Source organism: Triturus cristatus, chromosome 5_1 (genome assembly GCF_964204655.1).
Source record: "Triturus cristatus chromosome 5_1, aTriCri1.1, whole genome shotgun sequence".
Classification (NCBI taxonomy): Eukaryota; Metazoa; Chordata; class Amphibia; order Caudata; family Salamandridae; genus Triturus; species Triturus cristatus.
In genome coordinates, this window is record NC_140587.1 from 269,301,906 (window position 1) to 269,326,594 (window position 24,689).

The window sequence follows — 24,689 nt, forward strand, 5'->3', positions numbered from 1 at the left end:
TTGTCCAATCTCACATGCATCTTGATTTTTATAACTGTACGACATCAGCCGATTTGTTACGTTCCACATTGCTGTCACATTTGTTTGTCGGGGGGTCAAGGGGGAATGGCGGACAAGGGGGTGGTGGCGGGGTGGTGTCGGAGCACTCTTGGATGTCCGAGCTTCATAATCGTTGTCTCCATGACATCTGTTGTCATTCAGGTGTGGCTGTGGGCTGGGCTCCCTTTCATGTTGCAGATTGTAGTGCGACTTTAATCAGGGACACCCACATCAGTTGATTCCTCATACAGCCCAGGACGGAACCATGCCCAGAGCTACGGAGTAATTGTTCACAGCCTTATGCAGGACTGGCATACGCCACGCCAGCCCACTCCACTTACGCTTACAAGGAGGAACGACAACGCTACATGGACCAGGTTTTTATTGTCGTGATCTGTTGGTCGCAGGTCTAGTTGTCAGTATGCCACAGCCACTCCCTCATGGCTGTTATACCCACACCACACCCATCAAACACAGGCATCACAGGACACATGACCCTGCCAATAAAAAGGCCCGGGCACACGTGCAGGATGCCATTTCCACTCTCTGTCTGGGTGTGTCCCTGTGCGTCACATATATGCATTTGGGCCTAGGGTACAACCACCTCACAGTCCCCAGGGCCGGAGCTTACATGATGGCTGCCGCACCACGATTGACAATCAAAGACGCACCATGATTGGCGGGTGTAAGACTTGGTGGCACTGGGCACACTCTGTCCGGCATAGGCACATCGTCAACAGTCAGTGACTTTCGGTGCACTGAGGTAGGGGCACAATCAGTGCTGAGTGGGTGTGCAGCCTGCGATGATGCCCCATCCTGGTGGTCCGGACTGGTAAGGCTTTGTCTGAGCCCTGCTGGACCACAGTGTGGCAGGCAGCGTGTGCCTGCCGCCATGTGGCGGTGGCTCATGCGTCACTGGGTTAGCAGCACCTTAAGGGTTGAGCTGGTGTGCAGCCTGCGATGATGCCCTTTGCATTGATATGTTCTCGGCCATTGCGAGATCAAGACCCAGAATCAAATATGCGACCTTCTGGCTGCCAAGGACGCGGGCCGCGGCCTTGGAGCTCGCTTCAGCACGTAGTGGGCCCTCTTGGACACACACTCGTGGTGGAAAGGTGAGCAATGAGGCCTGGGTGTGCAGGGGCAGACAGTCACCTCTGTGCGGTGGGAGTGGATTGTGTATAGCAACTTGGGTGTGCAGGGGTGGGCAGTCACCTCTGTGCGGTGGGAGTGGATGGGGTGCAGCAGCCTAAGTGCTCAGGGGTGGGCAGTCACCTCTGTGCGGTGGGAGTGGATGGTGTGCAGCAGCCTGGGTGTGCAGAGGCGGGCAGACAGCTTGGGCGGTGGGAGTGGATGGTGTGCAGCAGCCTGGGTGAGCAGGGGCACGCAGACACCTCTGGGTGGTGGGAGTGGATGGGGTGCAGCAGCCTGGGTGCGTAGGGATGGGCAGACACCTCTGGGCGGCGGGAGTGGATGGGGTGCAGCAGCCTGGGTGCGCTGGGGCAGGACAGTGATAAAAACGTGTGCAGTTGTATGTACTCTGCCATTACTGATTCTATACTATGTTTCAGATGAGTGTGCTTGAGGGCTGCAGTATGTCCTGGCACATGGTTGGAGACACACCTGTGATGGAAAGGTGAGCTGTGAAGGTTTTTTGTCTGCAGTGTCAGCACTCACTCTCCCTCTCCCTCTCCCTCTCTTACTTTCTCTCTCTCACACTCTTTCTCTCTGTTTTCCTCTCTTTCTCACTCTTTCTCTCTCCCTCTCTCTCACACTCTTTTTCTCTTTCTCTCACTTCCTCTCTCTCACTCTTTCTCTTTTTCTCTTTCTCTCACTCTTTCTCTCTTTCTCTCTCTCTCTCCTTTGATGGGCGCATAATAAACAATCTTATCTTACTTTTTGTCTTGCAGGCTATGATTCACAGATTGTCGAGGGATGACACGCCATGGCTGTACCTACATTTATTTTGTTGTTTTGTCGAAAAAAATGTTTTATATGTAAATCCATAGATGACTGTGATTTTCATTTGTCCAACCTCATATGCATCTTGATTGTTATAATTGTGCAACATCAGCCGATTTGTTACGTTCCACATTTCGGAAGGTTGCTGTCACATTTGTTGGGGGGGTCGCTCTCTCTCCTTTAATGGGCGCATGACGCACAATCTTATCTTGCTTTTTGTCTTGCAAGCTGTGATTCACAGATTGTCGAGGGATGACACGCCATGGCTATACCTACTTTTATTTTATTGTTTTGTTTAAATAAAATGTTTTATATGTAAATCCATAGATTACTGTGATTCTCATTTGTCCAATCTCACATGCATCTTGATTTTTATAACTGTACGACATCAGCCGATTTGTTACGTTCCACATTGCTGTCACATTTGTTTGTCGGGGGGTCAAGGGGGAATGGCGGACAAGAGGGTGGTGGCGGAGCACTCTTGGATGTCCGAGCTTCATAATCGTTGTCTCCATGGCATCTGTTGTCATTCAGGTGTGGCTGTGGGCTGGGCTCCCTTTCATGTTGCAGATTGTAGTCCGACTTTGATCAGGGACACCCACATCAGTTGATTCCTCATACAGCCCAGGACGGAACCATGCCCAGAGCTACGGAGTCATTGTTCACAGCCTTATGCAGGACTGGCATACGCCACGCCAGCCCACTCCACTTACGCTTACACGGAGGAACGACAACGCTACATGGACCAGGTTTTTATTGCAGTAATCTGTTGGTCGCAGGTCTAGTTGTCAGTATGCCACAGCCACTCCCTCATGGCTGTTATACCCACACCACACCCATCAAACACAGGCATCACAGGACACATGACCCTGCCAATAAAAAGGCCCGGGCACACGTGCAGGATGCCATTTCCACTCTCTGTCTGGGTGTGTCCCTGTGCGTCACATATATGCATTTGGGTCTAGGGTACAACCACCTCACAGTCCCCAGGGCCGGAGCTTACATGATGGCTGCCGCACCACGATTGACAATCAAAGACGCACCATGATTGGCGGGTGTAAGACTTGGTGGCACTGGGCACACTCTGTCCGGCACAGGCACATCGTCAACAGTCAGTGACTTTCGGTGCACTGAGGAAGGGGCACAATCAGTGCTGAGAGGGTGTGCAGCCTGCGATGATGCCCCGTCCTGGTGGTCCGGACTGGTAAGGCTTTGTCTGAGCCCTGCTGGACCACAGTGTGGCAGGCAGCGTGTGCCTGCCACCATGTGGCGGTGGCTCATGCGTCACTGGGTTAGCAGCACCTTAAGGGTTGAGCGGGTGTGCAGCCTGCGATGATGCCCTTTGCATTGATATGTTCTCGGCCATTGCGAGATCAAGACCCAGAATCAAATATGTGACCTTCTGGCTGCCAAGGACACGGGCCACGGCCTTGGAGCTCGCTTCAGCACGTAGTGGGCCCTCTTGGACACACACTGGTGGCGGAAAGGTGAGCAATGAGGCCTGGGTGTGCAGGGGCAGACAGTCACCTCTGTGCGGTGGGAGTGGATTGTGTATAGCAACTTGGGTGTGCAGGGGTGGGCAGTCACCTCTGTGCGGTGGGAGTGGATGGTGTGCAGCAGCCTGGGTGCTCAGGGGTGGGCAGTCACCTCTGTGCGGTGGGAGTGGATGGTGTGCAGCAGCCTGGGTGTGCAGAGGCGGACAGACAGCTTGGGCGGTGGGAGTGGATGGTGTGCAGCAGCCTGGGTGAGCAGGGGCACGCAGACACCTCTGGGTGGTGGGAGTGGATGGGGTGCAGCAGCCTGGGTGCGTAGGGATAGGCAGTCACCTCTGGGCGGCGGGAGTGGATGGGGTGCAGCAGCCTGGGTGCGCTGGGGCAGGACAGTGATAAAAACGTGTGCAGTTGTATGTACTCTGCCATTACTGATACTATACTATGTTTTAGATGAGTGTGCCTGAGGACTGCAGTATGTCCTGGCACATGGTTGGAGACACACCTGTGATGGAAAGGTGAGCTGTGAAGGTTTTTTGTCTGCAGTGTCAGCACTCACTCTCCCTCTCCCTCTCTTCTTTTCTCTCTCTCACACTCTTTCTCTCTTTCTCTCTGTTTTCCTCTCTTTCTCACTCTTTCTCTCTCCCTCTCTCTCACACTCTTTTTCTCTTTCTCTCACTTCCTCTCTATCACTCTTTCTCTTTTTCTCTTTCTCTCACTCTTTCTCTCTTTCTCTCTCTCTCTCCTTTGATGGGCGCATAATAAACAATCTTATGTTACTTTTTGTCTTGCAGGCTATGATTCACAGATTGTCGAGGGATGACACGCCATGGCTGTACCTACATTTATTTTGTTGTTTTGTCGAAAAAAATGTTTTATATGTAAATCCATAGATGACTGTGATTTTCATTTGTCCAACCTCATATGCATCTTGATTGTTATAATTGTGCAACATCAGCCGATTTGTTACGTTCCACATTTCGGAAGGTTGCTGTCACATTTGTTTGTTGGGGGGGTCGCGACTCCAAACATTTTTGATTTTTTAAACGTTCATTTTCATTATTTATTTTTTAAAATGGAAGGGGGCCGCATGGCCCCCCTCCAAGGCCACTTCTGGCTCTGGGTATCCCATCCCCGGGGCCAGGCCTATCTGTTGGGGACCGTGGGGGGATACCCAATGCCCCCACGATCCCACCGGCTTCCTGCTAACATGCAGCTTCCCTTGCCCAAAAGCAATTCTCCTTTCCTTTATTGAAGCAAGAGGAGGTTTTCCTCTTCTCGCTTCAACGAAGCAAACCAGGGTTTGCTGTCCCAGGGTGCAAGCCATGCTACCGCCCTGTCATAGCCAACGGCAATGTCCCGTGGGTGCACACCCTGGGATATTGCAGGAGCTGGCCCTGGGGGGTGGCTGTCCCCAGGGCCATCAAGGGCTCCAGGAGGGTGACCGCACGACCCCCTCCCTCTATTTCAAAGCCCTGGGGAGGAGGTGGCCCCCGGGGCTTCAGGGAGCCCGCAAGGCCCATCCTGCATATTTAATTAAAGCCTGGGGTTGGCGATCCCCAGGACTTGGGGTGGCCTTGGAGGGCCCCCAACAATTACAAAACAAACTCCAGGGAGGTGGCGATCCCGGGGGCTGCGGGAGGGCTGTGTGCCATCCCGCACCCAATTTACATGGGAGGTGGCAGTCCCTGGGGCTGCCGAGGCCCCAACGGCCCCCGCAATAAAATTATAGGATGGCCCCCGGAACCTGGCCCACCCGGGGGCTCATTTAAAATAAGTGGGGAGCCCCCGCTTCTTGTATAAAAAAAAATTGTCCGGATTCGCGCACCCAGCGCGCATATTTTTAGGCCTGGGGGTCCTTGTGGGCCCCAGTGAGCAGGACTAGGGGATCAGGGTGTTTCTACCCTGCCCCCTTTTCTTCTCTTTTAATCTTTTTTCGACTGTTTTCTTGTAACTCGGTTCTACCGAGTTACAAGATGGCTGCCAACACTTCCTGGTTTAGAATGTTGGCAGCCAATCACAGTGAAGCTCGTGGTGCCCAATCACAGTGAAGCGCGTGGTCGGGAGGGTGCGCGAACCCACCGCTACCCCAGATATCGAAACTTTTCTTTTTCGAATTTCTCAGCAACGTCTGAACGGATTTACACCATTTAAGACAAAGTCGCTTTCTGAATCAAGTACTACCTTTTTGCCAAATTTGGTGTAATTCCGTTCAGCAGTTCGGGCTGTAGCCTTGCCTCAAGTTTCCTTTGGGAAAATGATTTTTTGACTTTTATTTTTTAAATTTCTCTGCAACTACTGAACGGATTTACACCATTTAAACAAAAGGTCGCTTTCTGAACCAACCTCTACCTTTTTGCCAAATTTGGTGTAATTCCATTCAGCAGTTTGGGCTGTAGCCTGTAATAAAATTTCCTATGGAAATTATCATGGAGAAAACACTTTTTGGGACCCCCTTTTTTCTCAGCCCCCACTTGACAAATCACCCCGAAACTTTCAGGATAGGAGCTGACCTTGATAGACCTTTTTTTTCAGAACTTTGCAAACATTCGTCAAACGATGACAAAGTTATTAGCAAATCAAAAAATGCTTTTCCTATGGAAACTAGGTTCTAACTATAACTACCTAGTGGCGACTGCCAGTAGGTAATATATATATATATATATATATATATATATATATATATATATATATATATATATATATATATATATATATATATATATATATATATATATATATATATTCATATTCACACAGGTGACACATATATTTATATGTGTATACATATTAGAAAAACTGTATTTTTAACCTTTTTTGTATTTATATTTTGCCATTTTTAAGGTGTTTGATTATTCATTCACCCTACTTTTCAGTTGAAAGAAAAATGTGTGTATATATATTTATTAATTTATTTATATGTATATATATATATATGATCTTTTAACAACTGTTTTTACAATATCTGGTACCTTGGTGCATGGCCTTTTATAAGTTTTAGATACTTTAGGTAGTACAGTTTTTTGCTTGTATAATGTGTCCCCTGTTTGTTGTCCTCTGCTAAATTCAATGTATTTTACATATACAAGGAGGACTTTTTCATTAACTTTTTTCTTCAATTGTTTGCGTATCTTGCACAGTCATTTGAGATGTCATCAGTGATGTCATGAGTGATGTCACTGACCATGTCATGAGTGATGTAATATGTGACGTCATCAGCAGTGCATTGCGGGCGCGCGAGTTATAGTTAGCTGAACTAACTATAACGGGGGAATTTCAATGGTTTTGTACAAGTGAAAAGTCCAGCTAACTATAACACCCCTGAAACCTATGGTTTTTTCAGTGAATTTCTGAGGTTTTTTAAATGCTAATTCCTAACTATAACGTGCCTGAAACCTATAGTTGTTTCTGTGAATTTCAAAGGTTTTTTAAATGCTAATTTCTAACTATGCCTACAGAGATAGGACATGTGAAGAAAGAAGAAAACATGCACAGAAAAAAAAAGAAGTGCAGAAAGAAGCAACAGAAGTCCTCAAAGACGAAGAAAAGTGCAGGAAGAAGGATAACGTGCAGAAAGAACAAAAAGAAGAGCAGAAAGAAGCCTTGTTGCAAAATCATCCTGTACCCTCAACTTTTTCAGACGGATACTGGTGGTAACTGAGTCTGACTAACCAGTCTTAGAGCCAGTGCTATGTTAAAAGACACTTAGAATATAGTGAAAACACCTACATACACTAGGGAACATTATGCGTTGGGGTCCCCCTGTGATTAGCATGACCTCCTCAGTAAGCCCCTAGTATATAATAGGGCAGAGGGATTAAAACTACCTCTTAAAACAGGCCACAGGGTGTTTTTGCACACGTTAACTCAGGCCCCGTCCCCTCCCTTCACCACTGTGTAAACACGCCCTGTGTCCATTTTTAGTTGGGAGATTAAGTTCATTTGAATCCTGAGGGTCCCTAGGGTCCAACTAGCCCACTAGGTACCTCCAGTAAGTGCCACAGAGCTGCGTTGCAGAGAGGTGTTAAAAGTGGCACGGCCTGGACCACCTCTCTGCAATGCAGCTCAGTGGCGCTTACTGGAAGCACTTGGTGGGCTAGTTAGCCCCCAGGGGCCCTCAGTATTGAAGGGAAATTATATCCCCAATTTAAAACGTGCCATAGTGCGTGTTTGCACACGTCACCTCAGGCCCCGTCCCCTCCCTTCACCACTGTGTAAACGCGCCCTGTGGCTGTTCTAAGTTGAGAGATTAAGTCCCCTTGAATCCTAAGGGTCCCTAGGGTCACTAGACCACTAGGTACCTCCAGTAAGCGCCACAGAGCTGCGTTGCAGAGAGGTGTAAAAAGGGGCTTGGCCTCAGAACACCTGTCTGCAGCGCAGCTCCCTGGCGCATACTGGAGATGCCTGTTGGGCTAGTTGGCCCTCAGGGACCCTCAGTATTAAAGAGGAATTAATTCCTCAACTTACAACTCGCCAGGGGGCGCGTTTGCAGAGTGCTGCAAGGAGGGGGAGTCGCCTCCGGCACGATGCCAGTCTTTTATTTATTTTAATTTTTTAAGAAGGGGGGCTGTGTGGTTCCCCTTCTTATTCTAATGTATTGGCCCTGATGACCCCATCCCCCAGGGCCTGTCTCCTAATTATATTTTTTTGACCCCAATCCCCAGGGCCGGCCACTGTTTTTTATTATTTTAAAAAAATATATATTTATAGACACACCTAGGACATGCTGGACAAACCGTACGTACCTATCACCATGACGATTTGCGTGATATTCATTAAATGGCGACTATGCATACAATGAATCCACGTGGAATGTATTTACACCACTAGTGAAGCTCTGACATGTCTGATGCCCTACCGTGCCTAATCCCGGTAGACACCCTTGTCGTTTATTTATACAAACATGGGTAGCTATTGACGGGCACATTTAATACACATGCACACCAAGCCATTCAAAGGGGATTCGACAAAAATTCGACCAAAACTATGCAAGAAACCCCCTCACGATTAATAAAACACACATCCACTGCCGGATGTGTAATACTTTTTATTTTACTCTCAGGAAAGGGGACGAACATCACTTGAGAGTCACAGCACGCTCCTGGCAGACCCCAATGCTGTGTTACAACCACCATTGCCTGCTGAGTGCCACACACCTCTGTGTTGTATTCCACTAGCTAGTGCATATGCTATGACACTCTCTAGCCCATGTGCACTGTAACACCACCCCGTGAATATGTCATGCCACACTTGTCTTCGCACGGGCTATATTGCCCCATCTAACGTGCCTTCCTCGATGCCTATGTAATAACGCACAGTGCTATGCCATACATATTACAATCTGGGATCCATATCTTTGTCACAGTGCATATGCAACGTTACACTCCCCAGCACATATTTTATATTACAACTTTAGAGACTAGTTAGGTTACACAACACTGCCCTGTGCATATTACACTCCAAGGCGCATATCGCATAGCACGCGCTAGTGCCTGTGCTATCTCGCGCTCTCCAATGAATCTGTCATTGCGCACAATGTATTGCATATTATATTTCACGCCCGGTTCATCTTATATCACACTTTTTTGTGCATAGTTTATACCATACACTATATCTAGTTTTCATTTTCAATCGTGCGATAGGGGGTGGAGGGTCAGGGGGGGTTTCTGCCAAGTGAGCCCGGAGTCACAGTCACAAACATCCTCTTCTTCCTGAATAAAAGTGAGATTATGCTGCATACTGGTTCATATTTTAAGTAGTTCGCACAGACACACGTTTTAAAAACAATAAAGTTCCTAATACCCGCCTTCTCTGAACAGTTAGCTTGCTGCCCCATCCCCCTCCTCCCTATCCTCTGTTGTGTGAATCCATGGACTAGCCTCCTCCCTCCTGCCATGCATGGTCTGATGTGCTGCCACTGCCCTCAATTTAGTATGATGTACCAGTCCACTCCTCCTGCCCTCCATGGCCCAATTCTATGTCCCATCATTGACCTCCTGCTTAAACTCTGTGCTTAACTTGCTGCCCCTATTCTCCTTCCCCCTGCCCTCCGATGTCTTTGTGCATGCCCCTGCTCCATCCTTTTTGACCACCATGTTCCATGGAGCTGCCACTCCTATCTACTCTGAGTATTCTGTTGAGCTGCCACTCCCCTCCCACCTGCCTAGCATTGTCAGATGACTGTAACCTGTCCCTGCCACCTCCACCCTGCCTGTCCACATGCCATGCCCCTATCCTCTTCCTCCTGTCCACATGGTCCATTGTACTGCCACACCCTTCTGCCCTCCCTGGTCTGTTGTGCTGCAACTGCTCCTCCTGCCTGCCCCGTGCGGTCTGTTGTGAGGCCCCTTCCCCTGAACTTTCTTGTCTGTGCACAGGTCCTGACCCTCCCTTCTATCCTCCATCGTCCTTTGTGCATGCCCCTGCACCCTCCTTCTTGCCCATCATAGCCATTGTGCTGCCACTAACCCTCCCACTTGCCATGCATGGTCTTCTGTGCTGCCATGGCCCCTTTCACCTTCCCTGTGTGGTCAGTTAGCTGCCCCTGACCCGCTCCCACCTTCCCTCCATGGTCAGTGTGTATGCCATCACAGTCTCACTGTTGCTCTTCATGGTGTGTCTTGCTTCTAGTGCCCATCCTGCCTGACCTCCATGGCTATCTTGCTGCTCCTGCCCTGCCCCCTTGCCCCCAGCCCTCTGTTTACATGTGCAGACCCCTACTCCCTCCCTCCTGGCCTGTCTGTTCCATTGTAATGCCCCTGATCTGTCCCTCCTGCCCTTTATGGTCTGTTATGCTGCAGCTTTCTCTCCTGTCTGTCCATTATGGAAAGCTAGCTACCATTGCCTCTTGCCCCTCTGTTCTCTGTTGTCCATGTGCATGGTCCTGTCCCCTCCCTCTTGCTTTCTATGGATTGTTGTGCTGCACTCCCGTCCCGCATGCCCTGTGTGGTGTATTGTGCTGCTGCAAACCCTGATGCCTGCCCTGCAGGGTCAGTTTGGTGCACCTCTCCATGTCCCTCCTGTCTTCTGTTATCCAAGTCCATGTCCCTACCCCATTTCCTTCCATGATCCAATGTACCATACTTGAGAACATTTTGAACTTGGTAAGATGGAGATTTTGAAAAAAAACTGGGGTATTGATTTTCCCCTTTGAGTTACATTGAAAAAGTGGAGATTGTAGACAGGAGACAGATCAAATAAAGCCCATTTGAGCTTAAAAACATTGGACGTTTCCTGGCTGAATCGGGTCTGTTGGCATGTATGGTTGTACTACCATTGCCTCTTCCTTCTGCCCACAATGGTCTATTACATTGCCACAGCCTCTCTTGCAAGTCCTGTATTGTTGGTTTGTTGCCCCTGCCCCCCTTTCCACTGCCCTCCATTGTCTGTTGTGCTGCCACGGCCCTTCCTGCCTGCTCAGTGTGGTTAAATTGTTGCCTTTGCACCCTCCTACCTGCCTTCAATTTTCAGAGTCCGTGCCCCTGGCCTCTGCCTCTCAACAGTATCCTAATGAACAACTAGATTGCTAACATTCTATATTTATTACAAAAGAGTGGAACGCCTGACGTCATCTTGATGTAATCAAAACTGTAATACCTAGAGCATTTCCTTTAGAAATTACATATATGAGAGGGTCTTATTGGCATCAAAATTATGGTTAGTGCTCTAAAAGACTAAAATAAGGACATATTTTCTGAGTTTTCAAATAGCGACAAAGAACTTTTAAATTATTTGTTATCTTTATGTTTTTTTATCCAGTTGACCACTTGATTAAATGTTGCACTTTGGGGAGAGGATGTGGTGTTACTTCCAGAACTGCAGACTTTGCAACTGGGGACCAGGTTGGAGTTTCTGCTTCAGCTCGACATTCTGTGATTCTGGTCAAATTACTTAGTCTCCTCATGTCTACAACCAAAATGAATTTGTTCTTGTGTGATGTAACCAATGCTCATGTAAAGCACTCCAATACCTGAAAAGTCTGCACTATATAACACTGCAAAAACACAAAATAATAAGTGTTTTGCACACTTCTGCCATTGGGCTATATTTGGGCTACATCTGGGTGATTTTGGGCTACATTTGGGCTCTTTTGTCTCCGGTGGCCATTTTGGGAGATTTATTTGTTATGAAGTTTCCTAATTTCCTCATGTACTGCAGTCTCCTCAGTAGGAAATGCTTTCAGTTTTTTACTTTGATTCCATCATGAAGGTATTCAGATATGTCACACATTTGCCATAAATTCTGAATATTAGCACTCTAGTTGCTCATTAGATCACTGTAGTAAAACTACTGTTCACCATGGAAGTCTGTTCCTGGTATTAAAAGTGCATGTTTCAGTCTGCATGTCAGAATTTTTTAATGAAATAGAAGAGGATTTGAGAAGTCACTCAAAATGTGCCCTCATTTTCTTTCTTCAGCATTAATCATAATTTCTATGGCTAAATGAACCCCCTCATTGTGTTCCTTTTTAAATTAAATGTTTTAAGATGGCTTCAGTTGTGCCATACTTTTGTCATAATGAAGACAGTAAGCGCTCTAGTTGTTTTTAAGAACACTCTGGGACATTCTGTCATTGGGCTATACTTGGGCTACATCTGGGTGATATTTGGGCTACATTTGGGCTCTTTTGTCTCTGGTGGCCATCTTGGGAGACTTTAGGAAATACTTTCAGTTTTTTACTTTGATTCCATCAAGAAGGGATTCAGATGTGTCACACATTTGCCATAAATTCAGAATGTTAGCACTCTTTTTGCTCATTAGATCACTGTAGTTAAGCTACTGCTCACCAGGGAAACTGCTGCTGGTATTGAAAGTGCATGTTTCAGTCTGCATGTCAGAATTTTTTAATGAAATAGAAGAGGATTTGAGAAATCACTCAAAATGTGCCCTAATTTTTCTTTCTGCAGCACTAATCATAATTTTTATGGAAAAATGAACCCCCTCATTTTGTTCCTTTTTAAATTAAATGTTTTAAGATTTACCACTTTAATCCAAGCAAGATGGCTTCAGGTGTGCCATACGTTTATCATAAGTAGGACTGTTAGCGCTCTAGTTGTTCTTTGGAACACTCTGGGAAGCTGCAGTAGAACACAAAGGAATCAACTGACAGTCTCTGCCCTTGTTGGATGTACATATTTTACTGAGAATGTCAGACTTCATTCTCACATGACTGAGAAAGATAATGTGAATTTACAGAAAATATGCTTTCAGTTTAGCTTATAGATCACCTTCCAAACCTCTGTGGGAAAAGCATGAGAAAATATTTTTCTCTCAATCATGATATCCCAGCAGAAGGCTTTTTCACATGGTGAAATCACCTTAGAACATACCACAATTCCTAAAATGAGTATGGTACCATCAACAAATGATTTATAATGTAACTAAAGTCTTAAAACCTTCTATTAACTGCAATGCTTTTTAATGAGGTGCTATCATGTATATTGGTCCCAAGATGGCTGCCAACACTTCTTGGATGAAGTGCTGACAGCCAATCAGATCTCAGGATGAGATGTGTGGTTAGGCTCCGCCCACATATATATATGATTTTACTTTTGATTTTCTCAGGAACTACTGAACAGATTGACACCAGACCTGCAAAAGGCACTTCCCTGACCTGAGGACTACCTCTCTGCCAAATTTCAAGTAATTCTGTTCAGCCGTTCGGGCTGTACCTTGGACTAAAGGTCCCTATGGAAAAATGCATGGGGAAAACGCGTTTTGGGACCCCCGTGTTTTCTCGGCCCCCTCTTGACGAATCACCCAGAGACTTTTAGGGTAGGAGCGGAGCGGAGCGCCCCACCTATTTTGAAAATTGTGTGAGGATTCGTCAACCGGCGCCCAAGTTATTCCAAATAGAATGTTGCGTATTTCCTATGGAAACACGGTCCTAACTATAACTATCTACTGGCGACCGCCAGTAGATAATATATATATATATATATGTATATATACAGCTCGCAAAATCCCTTACTCCGTCCGGAGAAAAAGGCAACAGCACTCACGGTTTCATTTCGGGGTTTCCCTTCGTCAGTGTAACACACTGACGAAGGGAAACCCCGAAACGCGTCTGTGAAGCGCTAAGGAATAAAACTGGCCCTGAAAAACTGAAACCGTGAGTGCTGTTGCCTTTTTCTCCGGACGGAGTAAGGGATTTTGCGAGCTGTATATTTCACACGGGGCACCACCGTGCAACAACAGCACCCGCCAGCGAGTGATCCGTTTTCTTTGGTGCAGTGGAGCAAGCATATATGTATATATATATATATATATTCAATGAAAAAACCAAAGGTTTCACACATGTTATAGTTAGCTGGACATTTCACTCGTAAAAAACCAATGAAATTCCCCCGTTATAGTTAGTTCAGCTAACTATAACTCGCGCGCCCGCAATGCACTGCTGATGACGTCACATATTACATCACTCATGACATGGTCAGTGACATCACTCATGACATCACTGATGACATCTCAAATGACATCACTGATGACATCATTCAGAGAATGTGTGTTTTTCAGAAAATTACATATGTTTTATATATGTATATCTCAAGGTCGATGGAAGAATAAATGGGTATATAAGTGTCTAAATGGATGAATTGTTTTTGAAAAATTGATTGTATAACTGACTGATTAAGTGTATCTTAGTGAATACATGGCTTAGTGAGTAATGTTTAAATATGTAAATATCTGTATCAGTCTCTCACTTTGTGTATAAGTGGCTGCATGGGTTGGTGAGTAGCTACATGGGTGTCTATATAGGTTATTAGTTGGTTTTTTGAGTATCAGTGTCTGATGTCTGTATGGTTCGGTGGGGGGTATTACGTAGTGCATAGGTGCATGAATGAGTGACTCACTCTTTGTATGTGTTGAAGACAGCATGTGTGCAGGACTCTATGGGTGAATGAGTGTGTGCATGGGTGTGTTAGTGAGTGAATGACTGTCTCAATAGTGTCTCTATGAGTAACTACATATGTTTTAAACTAGTATATGTGACAATTGGTGTATATAAGCGAATATATGTGAGAGTGAGAGATTGGAAGAGTTCCTGTATGAATAAGTATGTGTTTCTATAAGTGATTGTTTAAAAGACTAAGTATGTGTAAGTTTCTGTAGCAGTAAGTGTGGCGGTGTGTGTATAACTGTATATGCAAGTAAATGTATGTTTGATTCTTTATTAGCATGAGTGACTATGTGTGTGAGTACCTCTATGGATGAGTGGCATTGTGTAACAGGATGTATACGTGTATGAGTACATATTATGAGTGAGTACATGTATGAGTGACTGTACAGGACTGTTGGTGAATGAGTGGATGTGTATGTGGATCTTAGAATTACTGAATAGGTTGTTGTAACTGGTATTGGTATGTCCATTGTTTTTAAATTTTTAATTTCTATTTTTGAATGTGTGTATCAAAGGTTATATTAGGGGCAGAGGTGGTCTGCCACTCTATCACAAGGATGATGTCATCAGTGATGTCATCAGTGATGTCATTTGAGATGTCATCAGTGATGTCATGAGTGATGTCACTGACCATGTCATGAGTGATGTAATATGTGACGTCATCAGCAGTGCATTGCGGGCGCGCGAGTTATAGTTAGCTGAACTAACTATAACGGGGGAATTTCATTGGTTTTTTACGAGTGAAATGTCCAGCTAACTATAACATGTGTGAAACCTTTGGTTTTTTCATTGAATTTCTAAGGTTTTTTAAATGCTAATTCCTAACTATAACGTGTGTGAAACCCATGGTTTTTTCAGTGAATTTGCAAGGTTTTTTAAATGCTAATTCCTAACTATAACGTGTGTGAAACCCATGGTTTTTTCAGTGAATTTGCAAGGTTTTTTAAATGCTAAGGTTTTTTTTTTCTTCTATTTTTTAAACATATTTTTTTTTTAATTTTCTATCCTTTTTTTAAGACTATGGTTACATTTTTAAAATTCTATAATATGTTTTTTTTTAAATATTTTATAAAATAAACAGGTAAAATGTATTAGCAATACATTTTTTCCTTTTTTTAAATTTTTTTTTAGTACGCGTACCGTAAGCTTACGGTAAGCGTACGGTTTACGCAATGTCCGTAATTTATCTACGCTGTTTGCGTATAGTTACGCAATTTGCGTAGCCGCGCGTACTCCGCGTGGGACGCGTACGCGTGTACGCTACACGCGCACGTTACGCGGAAGTGTCGGGTAGTGACTGTTATGCGCATGCGCGCAAGCACGTGTCTTTTTTACGCGCATGCGTACTTTTGCCGTAAGCGTACCGTAAGCGTACCGTAAGCGTACGGTAGGTCATGTGATCATGAAACACAACTTTTGATTGGTTGAAACTACTTTCAGTTCTAGAACTCTCCTACACCACACCCATTCCCCTCGTTTCTGCTTGTGATCCCTTAGGAGAAGGAGCTGGGTTGTCTTTGTGATACGATGGCAGAACAGCAGAGCCCTTCTGAGAGTGAGGCTAGCACTAGCAGCACTACCTTGAGGCAGAGAGCGAGGAAACAAAAGACCTCTTATGTATGGGATTATTTTACTTTTCCTGAAGGCCAGCAAAAGGTAAATGCACCCTTAGTGACTTGCAAGCTGTGTCAGCGTGTACTTTCAAGAGGTAATCCTGACAGGAAGTATTCCTTTGGGAATCATACCATGATGAGGCACCTCAAGGATGTACACAAAAGGACACATGCTAGACTTACTGGAGGTAACCCTTCAGTAAGTCAACCAAGCACATCCACAGCAGCTCAGCCTGGACCATCATCTGCAGGGCTGAGTCCTTCTTCTGCAGGTCAGGTGAGCCCTTCATCTGTGGGGGGAGCATCTCCTTTTGCTGGCCCTCTGGAAATTAACCCTCGATTTCTGAGGGTTGATATTCGATGCGCCTCTTGTCATGATCTAATTTGTCATAGGGAGACCAGTGTTTCCCTAGTGAACCTCAAAATAGATCAGCACACTTGTCGCAGAGACTAATGTTCCCAATCTTTCTTTCCTCTGTCCCTGCATGAACACAACGGCTCTTTTAAGAGCCAACCTTATCTTTCATCTTTTTTTTATATATGTTTTTAAAAACTTTTTTTTTTTTTTTTTTACCGTACGCGTACGGTGCGCGTATTTTTTTTTTTTTTTTAAAAAAACACTAAAAATCAATTATCACATTACAAGGTCTTTGAGAGACTACAATTATTATTATTGACTTACCATACCCACTCAAAAAAATATTTATTCATTTGTTTTTTAAAAAAATTGCTTTAAAAATGGTTCTAGTTTTCGAAAATTTTCTATATCAATCTGAAAAAAAAGAAAAAAGTATTAATATTTTTAAAACATTTTATAATACAGTACACATATTTACATATTTATCAAAAAATATTTTTGCCTTATTTTTGCTGTTTTCAGAATATATTGCATTTCACTATAAATTGTGAAAGCAATTGCATTCATCATTTTACAGCGGGCAAAAAAAAATAACAATCTCAAAGATTGTATTAAAAAAGCCCAGGATCTCTTTTTACTTAAACTTAACATTATAGAAATGCATAATATTCTAAAAAAATATCATCTAATATCAATACTTATTTCTTTAAAATACCGTCTGATATGTTTGTTTCAGAAGTATAATCACAATATTATATCTCAAATAACTCCACATTACATCTGGTTCCATTTCCTTTAGGCCAAATAGTAATTTTAAAATTCTTTTTTGATTTTTTTTTCCAATGGTAATCCAATAAAATTCTAAAGTTTTATTTGTACAGATCTCACCGATTCTCTGTAACATATTGGTTCCCTAAATATTTATTAATAATTTATTAAGTCCACAATAGAATTGTTTACCTTTCCACATGGCCAAATAGTAATTTAAAAAATCTTTTTTGAAAAAATTTCCAATGGCACTCCAATAACATTCCAAAATTGAAATTGAGCAGATGTTACCGATTTTCTCTAAATTTTTGGTTTTCGAAAGTTTCATTAAAAATTTAAAAAGTCCACATTACAATTGGTTATCTTTCCATTAGGCCAAATGATAATTTAAAAAATCTTTATTTTTGAAAATTCCAATGGTAATTCAATAAAATGGTAAAATTGTTTTGTCCAGATCTTGCCAAGTCTCTCTAAAATTTAGGTTTCAGGAAGATTAGATAGGAATTTGCTAAATCAAAAGGCAAACGTTGCTTAAAAGCCAATTGGGATTCATTACACAGTGTCCAGCCTTTTTCACATTTAAGATAAACTGTGTAATGTCCAGAAGTAACAGTAGGTCCTTCATGGAAAATTATTGCAACAGTTGCAAAAGTTTTTCCTGAAATTGATAATTGCTGTCCTGTAAACTTCTTTATTAAAGTATCCAATTTTGAACCATCAGCTCTACATCGTTGCATCATTAAAATTACATACTGTCCGTATTCCTTTAAAATTAATGTTGAAAACATGTCAGATTGACACTCACCGCATTGCATGCTATGATTAGCATCTTTAACTAATTTATCAAAAGTGACTGTTTTAGTCTCTGGCAATGTCAAAAAAATAAACCTTTCATTATCAACATTAGAGCCACATATATTATAACAGTTTTCACAACTATGTTCCCATTTATAAGAGAGACCAAATAAATTATCAATTGCAACTTCTTCTTCTTCCAGTACCTGAAGAAAAAACATCAAAAATTCGTGTGCATCTTGCTGTTCATTTTGAGAAAACTGTGTTCGTCCTGAACATACATCTAAAAGTTTTCTAATTTCAGTAGCACTTTCTATTTGAGTTTTATCATTACTCAGCTTTTGAAAAAGGAGACTCAGCTCTGAACAGAATCTTTTTCCCTGATTTACTATTATCTGCTCTTGCAAACTTTCCAGATAAAATGCAACATTCAGCACTACATTTGCGTAGCAGTTGACACCAGAGCTATTTTCAAAATGACATCCTACAACCTGTTCTTCTTTTTCCTTACTCTTTTTGCTTGCAATTACATCACTCCTCTTTTTTTTCCTCCTCTGTACATCTTCATCACAGATATTCTCATTTCTCCTTTTACGAGAAACTACACGTTTCTCCAACACAGGATACTGACCTAAATGAGGAGCATAGCTTCTTCTTAATCTATTATACTCCTTTACACAATTTGTATCAGCACTAACTTTTGAGTCATCAAAGTCTATCATGAATAAACCTGATAATGTTTTCACTCGTGACAAAGCAACATATGCCATACCTTCTTTGAACACAGTTGAACCAATGTTCACAAATGCACAATCTACAGTCAATCCTTGAGACTTGTGAATAGTTACAGCATATGCTAGCGAAAACGGAAACTGCTTCCTACGTACATATAAGTCTTCACAAGCATGAAACGAACTGTACAACGACAAATGTCTTTAACTTCTTCTATCTGATCAAATTTTATTTTTAAACATTCAATTCCATCTTTTTTCTGATAATTAATAAAACCCACAACTCTTCCCATAGCTCCATTAACTAAACCTTTTTCAACATCCAAATTTCTCCTTAAAAATACTCTACAGTTCATGCAAACATATAGATTTTTTTCTAATCCAGCTGTTTTGGAAATGTTCTTCTCTACTGAATCCAATTTATTTTTCAGTGTGCCTGTTACTGTGACAGTAATTCTTCCATCCTCAATTTTGTCCACTGCTTCTAATTTCCTGATCTCTTCCTTTTCCAATTTCAAAAGCTCCTCATTGAATATTGAGCATTCACGTAGAGTGGGCATTAAGCAGATGATACTTTTGTTTTCTGCAATGTTCTTGTATATCTTCTCTGCAACTATTTCTTCCTTTGGAAATAAATTATGTAGCAGCCGACTCTGTAATGCTTTTTTGCCAACTTCTGTGAGTAGTCCAATTCTGATATCTTTCAGAATACTTCCATATTCTTCATCGCTTGCTTGCCTCATATTAGTAGTAAGTTCCTTGTACTCAAAGAAGGACCAAATATTTGTATTTCCGATGCTTCCCAATGACTTCTTCGTGTCTTCATGTGTGACAGTATTAAACACTGGTTGTCCTTTAAGTGGAGTAAGTTGCAAAAGATCTCCAAAAACTATGACGTGTTTTCCACCAAATAACATGTCATAGTCTGTCTTCAGAATTTGCTGCATTCTTAAATGCACAAAGGCAAGCATTAAGTTTGAAACCATGCTCACCTCATCAATAATGAGAACTTGCATCTTCTTCAAGACTCTTGAAACTTCCAAGGATGCTTCTCCAGTTAGCTTGTTGTATTGTATTTTGTTCTCATGCTCCACTGGTAACATTAGCAAACGATGTAAAGTGATTCCTTTTATGTTATATGCTGCTAACCCAGTTGGAGCAGTAACCACACAAGACAAAGTAGAATCCGTTTTTTGCTGTAGGTAGCTTCTGATGACTTTAATTAGGAAACTTTTTCCAGTTCCAGCTTGTCCGCTTACATACATCCTGATTGGATGAAATGATGTTCATGTAGAAATCCGTGATCAATTTTGTTTCTGATCTCTTCATAAATTTGTTGCTGCTCTTCGTTCAGTTGTCTTTCCAAATTTTGTAAGTCTATAAATTCTTCTTGAGCTTGATTCATAGCCGTTTCCACTTCATTCATGGCTATTGATGCTTCATTTTCAACGATTGGTTGTCCTAGGGGATCTTGACTGAGTGTTTCTGAACTTTGGCTGTCCTGAGAACTGTCTCTAGCTATTTCTGCTGCAATTGTAGTTTCCTGTTCAATTTCTTCATTTAACATTTGCAGATAACTTGAGAATGTACTGCATTGTATGCTGTCTTTGCAAGCATTAAAAGAATCTTCATAGCTTTGAAATTCTCCCAGTAGTTCATCCTCTGTACGCCATGGTTTAAACAACTGTAAAAGAGCCAAGTAGTAAAATTCCTTCTTGTCAGTAGTGTCGCAACTCAGCTTCCTGTGATTTATCAAACTTCCTTTTGTTTGCTTCACCAAACATCCTTCCTCACCAATGACTTTATATTTTCCATTGTTGATGTCTTCTGCGGCTTTCCGTGAATAAATGTAGTTCTGCAGCACTTCATAGAGACACATGTTCTCCAGATGTTGACTTCTCTTGGGATAATATGTGTCCAACATGTTTGATTTCAAAATATCTGTACTTTCTGGGTCATTCTCGGCCAAATATTCAATTTCTCCAACAGATTTTAGTACCCGATTTCTCATTGCTGCAAGGCCTAAACTTGCCCAAATTATTCTTCTTGACTTCGAGTAGAGACTTGCAGAAGATAACCTATCTGAACATTCGTAGGATCCAATTTCTCGATGCGATAACATCTTCAAACTGAAACTGTACAGCTTCTTACTGACAGTCTTCTCGTGAGAAATCTCTTCCCACATTTCCTTCAATTCTGTTTTTTCTGATTTTGTAATGTAAGACGTTACATATCGAGCAACAGCAATGGAATTGTCAGCTACATACTGTATATCCATGTTAGCGTTCCACATGGATAAAATGACTGGGTTGTAGTCATTTATATTTTTTGATTCTTCTTTTCTTTTAAGGTTGTAGGTATTCTTAGGTGATTTTCTTGTGATAGTATGTCTCACAGCTGACATAAAACTGTTTACTCTCCCATTTGAAAGAACAGGTCTAGGAAATCCAAATCGACATTTAGTGTAGTATTTATCTTTGCTCTTGTATTTCCGTCGACAGTATTTTCCACACCGATGACTTTGGAAACGTAAAACTTGCTCCTTTAACTTTTTCTCTTCTGTGCTTTTTGGTATAGCACATGTTGCATATTCTTCAATGTAAGATAACACTGCTTCATCAGTATCTGTTCCAAACTTTGGGGCATCGTTGATCCACAACAGCATATGAATATGAGGAGCACCTCTTGCCTGGTACTCTTTTCTCCAAAAGAAATCTACTACTTCTCCAAGAGGTGGATTTTTTTTATTGCAGATGAAGGACATCATAGCCTCAAATCTATGATTGAAATATCTGCAAACATTAACCGGATCCAATGAGCACAGTTCTCCTGCTGTCTTGTATTCGATGTTTTTAATGTTTGAATTTGCCTCTCGTAGAAAATCCAGTAAATCATCCCAAGCGTACTCGGCACAGCTTAGTGTAACGAACCATGTTGGTGTTCCTAAATTCCGTAACATGCATTTTAATTCACCATGGCGTCGGTACCAATATTCATTTGTCCCACGCTGACAAGCCATCAGATTGATCAGTTGTGTTTCCAAATGATCATCTCGGTGCTGCACTTTCTCCATAAAATCCTTAGCAGACACATTTTGTAAATGTACTCCACTTTTTAAAATGTGATTTACTGCATAAGACAGTGCAGACAAGTCGCTTTCAAATAAAAGATGGAACAAATAAGGAATACTTTGTCGAAATCCGGGATCTTCAGCATATAGTCTTGTAGTCCGATACTCAGAAGCTGGAATCTGTTCCGGACGTTCATCGTATCGTCCTCCTTTTCCTTTAGGAAACAGCTGGGGAAAACATCGAGCTTCCAAGCTCTCCTCCCATACACTCACGGGAGTTCCTTTTGCTTTCTTCATCTGAAAGAGATCAATATTGTCTCCCATAACTTCTTTTGAATGAAGAGGATGTATGCTAAAATGTTCATAAATTTCTTCTTCCTTTGACTTGTCCACTTTTTCAATTTGACCAGTTGGTGTTTCTGTGTCTTCTTGTAAATCTTCTTCTTCTTCTTCTTCTATATAAATTGATTCATACCATTTGTTATTCCTTTTCAAATACAAATTTGCTCTTTGTACTTTCCGCACATCTACCAGCTCCTGCCAAATCTTCTTATTCTTTGTAGGTACACCATTAACCAGAATAATTAATGGTTCAGTTTCCAAAGTATCCGCATCAATAGTTTCCATATTTTTTTTCAAATCCAAGGGCAAATACACCACTCTACCTTTTAAACCTCTCAGTAAATCGGAAGGAGGTAATATACCAGTTTTGGGCTCCATACGTACTATGGTCTGGAACAGATGAACACATTGAATGAGTATAGACTCATATGTATTTAATTCAGAAAGTTCAGCAGGAATAGCATCCAATTCTAAATTATTATGTACAGCTCTGGTCGGCATTCTATTTTCCTCTAACTTGTTGTAACAGTATTTACAAATACGCTGATCTTCACCCAAATCAAAACAATTTTCAAGAAATATATATGTGGCAAAATCCTTCCACTTATAATTATCTTCATTTTCACTCTTTCTGTAGAGATCAACATTCCTAGTTTGTTTTCTATAATGAGTTCTGCGGCAACAAATACAAGTAAAATTTGGTCTTTCATTAGAGATTATTGCAAATTTTGTTATGTGATCATTAAATGTGTTACTTACAGAGGGTTCTACATTCTCTTCCACTTCTTCCTCATTTACTGTGTCCTTCTCTGCACTGTTTTGTTCAGGACCAAAGTAACAAAACTGAATTTCATCAACAACCTTCTCTACATCTGATACCGTTCCTCGGAACAGAGCCCTATTCAATTCATTTAACTTTATTGCTGGACTTTTGGCAAAATACAACCGTCTCACAAACTTTCTCATTTCAGTATGATGAACAGCCAGCATCCTAAAATGATGGAAAACACTATTACACACTTTTCTAGATAGACAAGCCAGAGAATGACCCTGCAAACCAGTATTCTCTCTCACTCTGCATGGATCCAGACTTTGAAGCACCTTAATCTTCTGTTTTATACTTTTTTTACTATATTCTCTTAGAAACTCACGAAATTTGTCAATAGATTCCTGACGCACAGTGCAAATACTACTACAATTCCAAGTGTACACTGGGGCTTTAGGACGTCTCCCCATAGCCTCATCTGCCATCACTTGTACCTCATCTCTTGGAACCATTATCTCCTTCTCCATTATGCAACCATTTTTTACTTCGTAAGCACGACCTCTGGTGTCAACTGCATGCAGCAAACTATTACTTTGAAAATAGCTCTCTTCATTAAAAAAAGGTTCACTACTTGAACTATGCATCCACTTTCCTAAAAACACTTTACAAAAGTTTGTTCTGTTCACTACTCTTTTCCTTTTGCTATGTGATTTCAGTACATTAACCATTTTGTCTAATGTACGCATCCTATTCAAAATTAAAATGAATAGTTTCCTTTTTAATTCTAATGCCTTTGCTGCAATGGCTTCAATTTCTTTTTTTCTTTTATAAAACTTAGTCTTTTGCTTATATTTCTTCACATCCTTTATCAAATTGGACATAACTCTTCTCTGAAACATTTTTCTACGTATCTCTTTAAACGCTGTTTTTCTATTTATGTAAATCTTTTCAGTTGCAGAAGGTATATTTGCATTAACTAAATTCTAAATTTTTTCCTGTCCTTTTCTTTTCAAAACATTCTTTCCAGTACAGACATTTTGTACATTTTTCATTCTTTTGAATATATTTTTTAGAAATTGTTTTTTCTGCTTACCAGAAGATTTTTTCTTTTTCCCAACATGATCATCTTCTACTAACTTTGGTCCTCCAGTTGTCTTCAAATATAGGTTTTTTTGTGAGTTTTTTGAACTCTGGATTTTGTAGGCATCTTAAATTTTGTTCACTGCTCTTCAGCAATACCTGAAAAAAACAAAAAAAAAATTCCTTTATTTTATTTAAATATATTACTACATTTCTTTTCACAATAGTCACAAAACGTAATTTCTTTGCCAATTTGAAAACACACTTATTACTCTTTTTTTTGGCAAGTGATAATCACTTTTACAGACTGACACATTATAAATCCACTTTTCAGATTTTTTTAAATGCACATGTCCAGACTGCTTTTTCAGACCACTACCATTTGTATCCTGGGTGACTGCCTACACTCCAGCAAGGGCAACCAGCCTTAGTGGTTCTGAATGTATTTGCATTACAGACTGAAACCTCAAACCCCACTCGCTTGTAAATACTGTGCATGATTATACATGGAAAGGAGCTGGGTGTGTGCTAAGAGTCTGCTTCTGCACCAAAAAATCGCTCCCCCTTTTTCCTACTAATGCAACTGTGAAATCACCAGAGCAAAACGCAATAAATCTCTGCCTGTAATTCCTATTTGCACACAGAGTCATGTTTTCACATTAGTCACAAAACGAAATTTCTTTGCCAATTTGAATGCACACTTACTGCTCTTTTTTTTTGGCAAGTGATAATCACTTTTACAGACTGACACATTATGAATCCACTTTTCAGATTT